This window comes from Phyllobates terribilis, unplaced genomic scaffold (genome assembly GCF_046119375.1).
Source record: "Phyllobates terribilis strain yellow unplaced genomic scaffold, ASM4611937v1 Scaffold_5__5_contigs__length_657084704, whole genome shotgun sequence".
In the NCBI taxonomy this organism is placed as follows: Eukaryota; Metazoa; Chordata; class Amphibia; order Anura; family Dendrobatidae; genus Phyllobates; species Phyllobates terribilis.
Window position 1 is genome coordinate 225945523 of NW_027362765.1, and position 12696 is coordinate 225958218.

A 12696-nucleotide genomic window follows, 5' to 3' on the forward strand; every position below is an offset into this window, starting at 1 on the left:
TTAGACAGTGGACACACATCGTACTCTGATTTGATGAATGGCACACTTCACAAGTCGGGTATCTTCTGTTTTAGAACCCACTCCTGGGTCTGAGGGATACAATTTCTGTCCTGGAATGAATCAACTTTTTCACCTCAATCAACTCAGCTCGCAGTTCTCCTATTACTTCCTCCCAGTCAGCGCTGGCAGTTCTCCCTTTTGTTGGTGATTTAAGGTTCCCTCTCGGAGGCGGCACTGGAGGGTCTCCATGATATCTTCGGACTGGCCACTGGGGGCCTCCAACTTCAGCTGACTCATTTTGGTGATTTTAGGAGCAGAGCCTTTCTTTAACTTCTGTTCACTCTCTGACTCCAAACTAGCTGCCTCATTCATTTTTTTAATTAGGACTTCGTCCAGAATGCCAGGATCTTCCAGGTACTGTTTCAGCTGCAACTTGATGTCTTTACTGATTAACCCCGTTCCCAATGATATCAAGAACTTCTTCTGGACTAGTCCAGCATCAAACTTCTCTTCCGCTTCTACATCTCTGGATGCAAACAACAGTCTATCCTTCAGTTCAATTGCTCTGAACAAGAAACTTTGGGGTGATTCATTATTTTTCTGTGAGAGGTTAATGAGTCGGTGGAACAATTCTGAAGTACTCTCTTCTTTAAAGTGCCCTTTTAAAATCATCTTCAACTGTTGCAAGGTCAATTGACTCTTCATTTCTAGCATACTCCGGAGGTTCAGTCCTGGGCTGATCGCTTTCACCACCCCTCAATGATCTCATCTGGCTGGTAGCCTTTCTGTAAGCCTGCATCGATCTGGTGCAACAAGTTCATATAAGACAGTCTCTCTTTCTGTTCACACTCTCCAATTTGTCCCAGGATCTTGAATTTTTTTCTTATGGTGATTTGTGGAGTTAGAGAGGACTGTCTCCCTGATTTATCTAATCCGAGCAGGTTAAAGGTCTTGTCTGAGTCTGTCACCCGTTCAGAGTTTTTGGTCGATTCCTGCAGGGCTGTTGTTGGGGCTTTGAATTGTTCTTTCAATTCCTGTAGTTCAGTCTGTGGACGGAGATTCCCGCTTTTGGTAATTGGTGCCGCCCCTCCATCCTCCAACTTCAACCTGGTTAGAAACTGTGTTAGTTCGTGGAGTAATGTCCCCATGATGTCTTCAGCTTCTTTCTCCCCCAAATCATCCATTTTTGCATTAATTGCAGCTAACAGTTGCTTGCGGTTGTGTGCTTTAGAAATCTGTTCTTCTGACATCATGTTCTGATACTGTTCTCAAATTTTCACAGGTTAACTGAAGAAGCAGCTCGCTATTTCTGTCTATTTGTATTTCCACATCCATTGTTGCTAGTGAGTTTTTTTAGGGTTGGTCCCCTTTAATTGGTGTAGCAGAGTTGAGTTGAGGTGCTGTGCTGCTGTGTTTTTCCAGACACTTTTCCTCTTCTCCCTCTACATGCTAATTCCCGCTCAGGACTCCCTGTACGGGCCACCAATGTTACACGCTCGTCGCTAGGTTCAGATAGGGGCGAGACAGGTTACATGAATTCTTTGGAATCCTGGGGGAACCATTACTTGGGGCGACCATAGACCATGTGTTGCAGCTTCTCTCAGGCACCCAGGGTTATTGACCCTGAGGCACAGACACGTAGGTTGTTTCACTTGCTGACCAGACACACTTGACAAGAGTCCTCATAAATGGTAGAACAGTAACATTTAAAAAGAAGCCGCACAGCCAGTGCAAGTTAAGTCTTATCAGCAACAGGCTCCAGTGACAAACAGTACAGTTTCCTTAGCAGCACAGCAGTTCACAGTTTTCCCAGTAATACAGGACAGCACAGTTGTAATGCAAAGGCACATTAATGAACACAGCATTCCTTACAGCATAGTGAGATGAAGGATGGGGGAGGGTTTGCTGAGGGAGATGATCCCTGTGACACCATTTCTTACAGTCCTTATCTTTTTGCATGCCATGCACCGCCCTGGCTGGGGAGGAGGAAGAAGATGCTATTCGCCAAGGGAGTGAGGTCAGGTGAGAAGATTTTTTTTAATGTGTATGTGAAAAATGGCATTTTGAGGGACATTATTACATGAAGAGGACCAGGATGGGGACATGGCAACATGATGGGACCGGGATGGGGGAAATTACTACAAGTTGGGACCAGGATGTGAACATGACTACATGATGGGACCAGTATGTGGGAAATTACTACAAGATGGGACCCAGATGGGGACATTACTACAAGATGGGGACCATGATGGGGGCATTGCTACAAAATGGAACCAGGATGGGGACACTGCTACAATGCAGGGACATTACTACTAGAAGAGGACTACAGTAGAGGACAACATTACTCCAAGATGGGACAAGGATGGGGACATTACTACAAGACGGAGAGTAGGATGTGTACATTTCTACAAGATGGGGACCAGGATGGGGGACATTTCTACAAGATGGGACAAGGATTGGGACATTATTACAATAGGGTGACTAAGATGGGGGACATTACTACAAGAAGGAGGTTAGGATAGGGGGCAATACTACAAGAGAAGGAAAAGGATAGGGACATTACTACAAGATGGGACCAGGATGGAGAAATTACTACAAGATGGGACAAGCATGGGGACATTACTACGAGAAGGTGACTAGGATTGGGACATTACTACAAGAAGGGGAGTAGGGTGGGGACATTACCACAATAGGAGGACCAGGATGGAAACATGACTATAAGATGGGACCAAGATGGGAACATGACTCCATGTTGGGATCTGGATGGGGGAAATTACCACAAGATAGGACCAGGATGGGGACATTACTACAAGAAGGGAAGTAGGATGGGGTGTATTAGTATAGGATGGGGACCAGAATGGCGACATTACTTCAAGATGGGGACATTACTACAAGATGGGGACATTGCTACAAGATGGGGCCAGGATGGGGACATTACTACTAGAAGGGGACTAGGATAGGGGACATTACTGTAAGAGGGGGACCAGGATAGGGACATAACTACAAGATAGGACCAGAATGGAGACATTACTACAAGATGGGACAAGGATGGGGACATTACTACAAGAAGGTGACTAGGATGGGGGACATTACTACAAGATGAGACTAGGATGGGGGACATTAAAACAAGATGGGGGACCCGGATGGAGACATTACTACAAGATGGGACCAGGATGGAAACAATACTTCAAGATGGGAACAAGGATGGGGACAATTTTACAAGAAGGGGACTAGGATGGGGGACACTACTACAAGATGGGACTAGGATGGGGGACATTACTACAAGAAGGGGGACCAGGATGGATACATTACTACTAGATGGAACCAAGATGGGAACATTACTACAAGATGGGGACCAGGATGGGGGGACCTTACTGCAAGATGGGGATCAGGATGGGAACATTACTACAAGATCGGAGTTATTATTACAGGACGGGGGACATTACTACAAAATGGAGACCAGGATGGGAGACTAGGATTATTACAGGACGGTGGACATTATTACAGGATTGGAGCCAGAATTACTATATGGGGCTGATAGGGGGACAAAAAAGTACAACATTTCTTATAAATTAAAAAGAAATTCAAAATAAAAATATTGTGCCAGTAAAAATTATGTTTTATGTGAAAACTACAGTAAAAAAGAAAACTTGCACCATAATGGTTGTGATAAACACCATTGAAAAAAACACTCCAAAAATGGTACAAAATTATTAAAAAGTCTCGTAGAATAAAAATGGTATCACAGAGAATGTGGCCAGTCATATTCAAATTTTTAATATGTGCGGCCCATTTACCCGGCTGATTTTGAGACCCCTGAACCTAAAGCAACATGTTAGAGAGATACTAAAATGGTGCCTGCTGCATTTGTAGGCAGACATAACTTTGCCAACAGGCTGCAAACTGCAACCTCCAGCTAGTATCCAAGCAGTACCACAAATGCGCACTACCACAGGACCATTGGAAAAAAGGAGCTAGCAATGAACTGATTATTATTTAGTGGTAAGTTTTGAAACTCAATCTGACCTCGAGTTTCCTGACTTTTCTGGTTAGCATTGAGTGAACTTATGCAACATCTGCTGTGTTTTCAATCTCAGGGAAATGAGCCCAGAGGTGCAAACTAGCATCAGTAAGGTACCGTAGTTTCATTTTGATTTTTGCTATGAGCTTTTTTCACTGGACACCCAGCAGCATAACTCTGTGAAAAATCTGTAACATGGCGCTTCACTTATTGTTAGCGTGCTTCATTTATAATATTCGTGTTGTCTCGAGTGAGTTATTAATACAGTCAGAAGTCGGCAAACAGGGTAATGATTAAATATCCTAAAATTGTGCCATCGATTACATAGACGACACAAGGTTTACCACAAATTTCTTGCAATTGCAGTTTATGATTTAGGCTATGTGTCCACGATGCAGAAATAATCCGGATTTTTCCTGAGCGTTTCTGCATCTCCCTGGCAGAAAAAACGCATGCAGATTGTACATGCAGATTGTACATGCGGATTGTACATGCGGATTTCACATGCGTTTTTTCAGCCAGGGACAAGCGTTTATCACACATTTTGCATATGCGATTTTGCATGCGGGTGGTCAAGCGCTTTCCAAGCGATTTTAGCATCACTTGGAAAAGTGCTTGACAACTTGGTCACACTATATAAATCCATGCAACCGGCATGGATTTTATATAGTGTGACCAAGTTAGTAAAAAAAAAGAATAAAAATGGTAAAAATAAAAAAAAAAACATTATACTTACCTTCTGATGGCCCCCGTTCTCCTTAATGTGTCCGATCTCCAAGGGTGTCTCGCAGTGGGGTAAAAGGACCTTCCATGACGTCATTTAGTCATGTGACAGGTCACGAGACCACTGACGTCTGCAGTCATGTGACCTGTCACATGACTGAATGACGTCATGGAAGGTCCTTTTACTCCATCGCGAGCCTCCGGGGAGCCAAGACGCACGAGATAGAAGACCGGAGGCCATCAAAAGGTGAGTATAATGTTTTTTTTTTATTTTAAATAATTTTTTTTACAGGTACTATGGTACCTGCTCTGGATGAGAGTATCCTCTACTCTAGACCCGGGTACCATCCGCACATTGAATCGCTTAATATCCGCATGTGCACATGTAGTCATGCGGATATTAAGCAATTCAATGCAAGTCAATGGCGGCAAAAACGCCGCAATTCCGCAAAATAATTGGTAGTGCTGCTGATTTTTACGCAATGATAATCCGCAGCGGAAATTTCCGCAGCATGTGCACAGCACATCGGGTCAGTGCGCAGCAATACAAACTGCCGGCCAATCAAAGGCCAGCAGCTGACGTTGGTGTGCACGTGAATGGGGGTGCATGGCAGTGACGTCATGCGCTCCCATCGCAGGCTGAAGTCAGCTGCCGGCTTCAGAAGAGGTCACTGTGTGGTGTGGGAGCGGAGGGAAGGTGAGTATAATGATTTATTTTTTTTAAATCAGTGGCCATACTAGTACATGGATGACTATGGCCTGTGCATTAAAACTTGTAGCTTCCCAGTTTACCCTGCTATTAAACTGCAATCAAGCATGATGGTAGCCTTCGTTTCCTAACAGGAGAACCACTAGTTGAAGAATTCTGTAGTACAGTGTAGAGTACCATGTTGTATCCTTCCCTTATCCCTTTCCACAGTACCCAGCATATCTTCTCTTTCCTTAGTCCATTGCATAGCCTCTTCTCTCATTCCAATTCTACCCAGCATTTGTGGCTATTTATCTGCAGATTATCTGCAGATATTTATCTGGTAGATCTAGCTCAAGCAGCCATACAAATAAGATAAAGCTAGACAACCTTTGTTTTAAAATTGTAAGCAACAAATTGTTCACGGTTGCGGATGGCAGACTAGTGTCTGACACAAATATCATCCGAACCATGGTGAGCTGGTTCCACAAAGCCTCAGGTCCAAGTGGGCACATGGCATTAGAGCAGCTGGCTGGAGGGTACGTGGAGGAGTGAGGACTTGGACAATCAGTAATCTTAGGGCCAGTGGAACAGATGAAGAGGAACCCAGCAATTATGGCTGCAATATGAACAGAGTCCAGGAATAGTTTGTTTGCTGCAACTGAGGATTCGCAAATTGAATGACAATATGCACAAGTGGTGGCACACACCCGAGATAAGTGCGTAACAGTCAATTGTGAATTTTTTGAGGTGGTTGGCTGAAATATGATTGGCCAAAGTTATTTGTTAATGATGACTCAACAAAAAAGGCATGAACATAAGAGAGTCTGTTGACCATCCAATAGCAGTTTTGCATATCATGTGTGTATCACTCCAAAGACATACTGATAGGGAATTTAGCCCCAATGGGGATAGTGATAGCTGTGGTATATAGCGCTATATAAGCGAGTAAATTAAATAATTATACACAATTCATCAAGGTCTTGTGATAAGTGAAACAGTCATAGTACAGTTAATTTCTTCTCTCACATAAGTCAGAAGTCTACTGGCCTATGATCATTTTGCATATCAAATACACACTGGAGGAAGAATGATGTGCCCCCCAAATGGCCATAGGTTCGTGGACTTCTCTGTGTCAGTATCTGTACATAGCGTTTGCGCTGTGTAATAAAGACTGTTGCCACTCTCTTCTGGTTTTTGGCCCCTTTGTTTTTACTGACTTCTTGATTTACCAGTTTAGTCTGTCATGATGCTGGTAGGATCATTCATGTGAACAACTTCATGAGTGATTGATCAGCTGCATTCTGGACAACAAAATTCATATATGCATTGCCAACTTTTTTTTAGTAGAATCTGCAACCAGTTTCGTCAGGTCAGTAAACCAAGATTCTGACTCTGACTATTTTTTTACGTTCCGACTCCAACTGCAATTCCTAAAAGGCCAATGATTAGAAATACCTAATTTAATGTAGAAAACTGGTAACATCACTATATCACTGCTTTTTTTTTTGTCAGAAAGGGCCTTAGACTTTAGAACATAAAATATATTTTCATTACATTTCTGAACTCCTCTAAATTCTTATTAATAAATTAATTAACCAAATATTAAAAATGGATACAATTTTTTTTTTAAAGCTTGAGTCGTAACCTGTAAATTTATACTGACTCTGACTCCACTCAAAACTAGCTCCGAATCCACGACTTCAATTCCAACTCTACAGCCTTGTCTGCAAATGCTGATCTTGCATTGTGCATGACCACCGAATTAAATGGATCTGCCGATGGTCTACAGATGCAAATTCCATGTCTTCGGCCAACTTAATTTATTTTGCTTTAATTGATGCCATCTATTATAGGTTGTAGTAGACCGTGCTTCAGTTTACTGTGCAGGCTGAGCTCTTTACTGTTCATGTCTTAGGACATATCATACCTAGGGAGGATAGAAAACGTGATGCTTGTAGCTTTGACAATGGGATCCTAAAAAAAAAAAAAACTTTTTTAGATGGGTAGTCAATCTGAATGAATAGTTGTGTTTTAAAAAGGCCTACAGTTATTTATATGCAAATGATAAAAAAATGAGAACAATATTTTCAAAACACCTTGATTTATTCAGTATCAAGCATGAGCATCATGCACAAAAAAACACCCACTTACATGTCATGGCTGCTAACAATGAAGTTATTAATGGTTGTCTGAGGAATGTTCTACCCCGCTGAATGCACTTGGGCTTGTAAATCATCAAGACCCACTGCTGGCAGCTCGATTTGCTATTGCTGATCAATGACATCCCAGATGTGCTTGATAGGAGACAAGTCCGGAGGTGCTGCAGGCATTGGTAGCTTGTTTAGGACACGTTAGCTGATCACACACAACATGCAGCTTGTGTGGCCATGAAGAGGCCTTCACAAAGGAATGTCACACCCATCCTACTCCTGAGATTATAGTGTGGGGTGGCATAGTGTTTAGTAACTGGAGCCCTCTAGTCTTTCTTCTAGGCACACTAAAAGTTCACTTGTTTTGGTGGCGAAACCAGTGGTATGGCCATCTTCCCAATGTCTCCCGACATGACAATGCAAGGCTGCAAGTTTCTTGTGCTACTGTGAGTAGCCTGTGTGGCCTAAACGTGCCACCATGGCCTGCGGTGTTTCCGGACTTGTCTCCCATCAAGCACGTCTGGTGGGTCATTAGTTGCCAATTGCAAAGGTAGTTGTCAGCAGTGGATCTTACATAGGTTGAAAAAAGACCTAGGTCCATCAAGTTCAACATTTCTCCACCAATTATACATTTTATCACTAAATTAACTGTAGCCCACAATGTTATGAGTAGAGAGGAAATCATCCAGCCCTTTCCTAAAAGCTGTTATTGTGTCTGCCATTACTATCTTTTGGGGTAGGGCATTCCACGGTCTGACTGCTCTAACTATAAAGAACCCTTTCCTATTTAGCTACCGGAATCGCCTTTCTTCCACCTGTAATGAGACGCCCTAGTCCTTAGTATAGTCTTTGGAAAGAATAAGTCATGTTCTAGTCCTTTGTACTGATCACACATATATTTATACATGTAAATGAGTTCCCCTCTGAGGTGTCATTTTTCTAAGCTAAACAAGCCCAACTTTTCCAACTTCTCATCATATGAGAGGCCTTCCATCCCTTGTAATAATCTAGTTGCCCGCCTTTGAACTTACTCTAACTTCTGAATATCCTTTTTAAAATGTGGAGCCCAAAACTAGATCCCATATTCTAGATGTGGCCTCACCAGTGATTTATAAAGGGATAACAATACATTGGGATCGTGGGATTTTATCTCTCTTTTTATACACCCTAAAATCTTGTTTGATTTTGCAGCTGCTGCCTGACATTGAGTACTGCTGCTCAGCTTACTTGTTACCAGAATACCCAAGCTCTTCTCCTGTTCTGTAGTGCCGAGTGTACTCCCATTTAATGTATATGTAGCAATAGAATTTCTCCGTCCTAGGTTCATTACTCTACATTCATCTACATTAATCTTCATCTGCCAAGTGTTTGCCCATTCAGACATCTTATCCAGATTGAGTTGTAATATTTTAAGGTCAAGATCAGATTTTAACCCCTTAATAACATCTGACGTACTAATACGCGTCTGTGCCCTGGGACTTAAGAGCCAGACCCGTATTAGTACGTCATCGCGATCGCGCGCGCACACAGGCTGTGCGGGCGCGATCGCCGCCGGGTGTCAGCTGATTGTCACAGCTGACACCCGGTACTATGTGCAGGGAGCGGTCACGCACCGCTCCCAGCACATTAACCCCCGCGATGCTGCGATCGAAGTCGATCGAAGTCGATCGCGGCATTGCGGGGGCAAGGGGAGGTGATCGGCGATACTCACCTCCTCTTCCGGCTTCCAGCGCAGTCTGCAAAGGCTTCCCGGGTGTTGCCATGACGACCCGATGTCGTCATGACAACATCCGGGTCACCAGAGAGCAGGAAGATTGCTTGGACATGCGCAGTGCATCTCCAAGCAATCTTCACACTGTGCACTTCTGACAGCCTTCATGGCATAGGGATGGTGCTCCATTCCTGTGCCATGCAGGCGATCAGAAAAAAAAAAGTGAAAGTCCCACAGTGGGACAAAGTAATAAAGTGTATAAACTGTGTGAAAGTGGAAAAAAAAAAAAAAAAAAATGTGCAAAAATATTATAAAAAAATAAAAAAAATAATACACCAAAAATAAAAATATAATGTACCCATCAATAAATATTATTATAAAAAAAATAAAAAAAAACAATAAAAGTACACATATTTGGTATCGCCGCGTCCGGAACAACCTGACCTATAAAACTGTCCAACTAGTTAACCCCTTCAGTGAACACGGTAAAAAAAAACAAGCAAAAAACAATGCTTTATCACCATACCGCCAAACAAAAAGTGGAATAACACGCGATCAAAAAGACACATATAAATAAAAATGATACCGCTGAAAACGTCATCTCGTCCCGCAAAAAACAAGCCGCCATATAGCTCCATCAGCCGAAAAATAAAAAAGTTATAGCTCTCAGAATAAAGCGATACTAAAAAATATTTTTTTCTATAAAATAGCTTTTATTGTGTATAAGCGCCAAAACATAGAAAAATGATACAAATGTGGTACCGCTGTAAACGTACTGACCCGAAGAGTAAAGCTGCCTCATCAATTTTACCACACGCGGAACAGAATAAAAAAAAAAAAAAAAAAACAATTCCTGAATTGTTGGTTTTTGTTTATTCTGCCTCCCAAAAATCGGAATAGAAAGCGATCAAAAAATGTCACGTGCCTGAAAATGGCACCAATAACAACGTCAAGTCATCCCGCAAAAAACGAGCCATCACATGACTGTCTGCCAAAATCTGGAAAAATTATAGCTCTCAAAATATGGCGATGCAAAAACTAGATTTTACAAAAAATGCGTCTTTTAGTGTGTGACAGCTGTCAGTCATAAAAACCCCATATGATTCTGGCATTGCTGTAATCACACCGACCCGAAGAATAAAGTCGTCTAATCACTTATACCGCACAAGGAACGGCGTCAAAAATAAACTCTTGAGTTAGGATTGGGCTAGGGTTAGGGCTGGGTTTGGGGCTAGGGTTGTGCTGGGGCTAGGGTTGTGCTGGGGCTAGGGTTGTGCTGGGGCTAGGGTTGTGCTGGGGCTAGGGTTGTGCTAGGGTTAGGGCTGGGGTTGGGATTTTTTTCAAAAGTAAGAAAAAAAGATGACGATATGGCGACTAGTGTTGAGAGCAAGTGCTCGCTACTTGAGTTTGCATCGGGTGCTCTGGTATGCATTTAGTATCTTGGGTATTTGAGTGACATGCTCGAGTCTCTGCCCCATATGCTTCGCGGCCAAAAAACTTTACGGGGATTGCCTGCCATGCACGAGCGATCCGCGCATGTTTTTTTTTGGGTGTATAATAACCGTGAAACATGCGGAGCAGGGACTCGAGCATGTCACTCGAGCACACGCTGTACATGGTGCATACCTGAGTACCCGATGCAAACTCAAGTAGCGAGCACTTGCGCTCAAGAATAATGACAACTTATTCAATATGATGACCTAATGTAAACAAATAATGTGCCGTACCTCTGGGTTCAAAATGTTCACTATACACCTTAATAAAATCTTTGAGGGGTATAGTTTCCAAAATGGGGACACTTGTGGGGGAGCTCCACTGTTTAGGCACATCACGGGCTCTCCAAACGCGACATGGTGTCCGCTAACAAATTGAATGGAAAATCGGCTCAAATTGTTAGCGGACGCCATGTTGCGTTTGGAGAGCCCCTGTGTGCCCAAACATTGGAGCTCCCCCACAAGTGACCCCATTTTGGAAACTAGACCCCCCAAGGCACCTATCTAGATGCATAGTGAGCACTTAGAACCCCCAGGTGCTTCACAAATTGATTCGTAAAAATGAAAAAGTGAAAATAAAACACTTTTTCATTTTTATGAATCAATTTGTGAAGCACCTGGGGTTCCAAGTGCTCACTATGAATCTAGATAGGTGCCTTGGGGGTCTAGTTTCCAAAATGGGGTCACTTGTGGGGGAGCTCCAATGTTTGGGCACACAGGGACTCTCTAAATGCAACATGGTATCCGCTAACAAATTGAATGGAAAATCGGCTCAAATTGTTAGCGGACACCACATTGCGTTTGGAGAGCCCCTCTGTGCCCAAACTTTGGAGCTCCCCCACAAGTGACCCCATTTTGGAAACTAGACCCCCCAAGGCACCTTTCTAGATGCATAGTGAGCACTTGGAACCCCCAGGTGCTTCACAAATTGATTCGTAAAAATGAAAAAGTGAAAAAAAAAACACTTTTTCATTTTTATGAATCAATTTGTGAAGCACCTGGGGTTCCAAGTGCTCACTATGAATCTAGATAGGTGCCTTGGGGGGTCTAGTTTCCAAAATGGGGTCACTTGTGGGGGAGCTCCAATGTTTGGGCACACAGGGACTCTCCAAATGCAACATGATATCCTCTAACAAATTGTCGGCTCAAATTGTTAGCGGATATCATGTTGCATTTGGAGAGTCCCTGTGTGCCCAAACATTGGAGCTCCTCCACAAGTGACCCCATTTTGGAAACTAGACCCCCCAAGGCACCTATCTAGATGCATAGTGAGCACTTGGAACCCCTAGGTGCTTCACAAATTAATTCGTAAAAATGAAAAAGTGTTTTTTTTTTCACTTTTTCATTATTACGAATCAATTTGTGAAGCACCTGGGGGTTCCAAGTGCTCACTATGCATCTAGAAAGGTGCCTTGGGGGGTCTAGTTTCCAAAATGGGGTCACTTGTGGGGGAGCTCCAAAGTTTGGGCACAGAGGGGCTCTCCAAACGCAATGTGGCGTCCGCTAACAATTTGAGCCGATTTTCCATTCAATTTGTTAGCGGATACCATGTTGCATTTAGAGAGTCCCTGTGTGCCCAAACATTGGAGCTCCCCCACAAGTGACCCCATTTTGGAAACTAGACCCCCCAAGGCACCTATCTAGATGCATAGTGAGCACTTGGAACCCCTAGGTGCTTCACAAATTGATTCGTAAAAATGAAAAAGTGTTTTTTTTTTCACTTTTTCATTATTACGAATCAATTTGTGAAGCACCTGGGGGTTCCAAGTGCTCACTATGCATCTAGAAAGGTGCCTTGGGGGGTCTAGTTTCCAAAATGGGGTCACTTGTGGGGGAGCTCCAAAGTTTGGGCACAGAGGGGCTCTCCAAACGCAATGTGGTGTCCGCTAACAATTTGAGCCGATTTT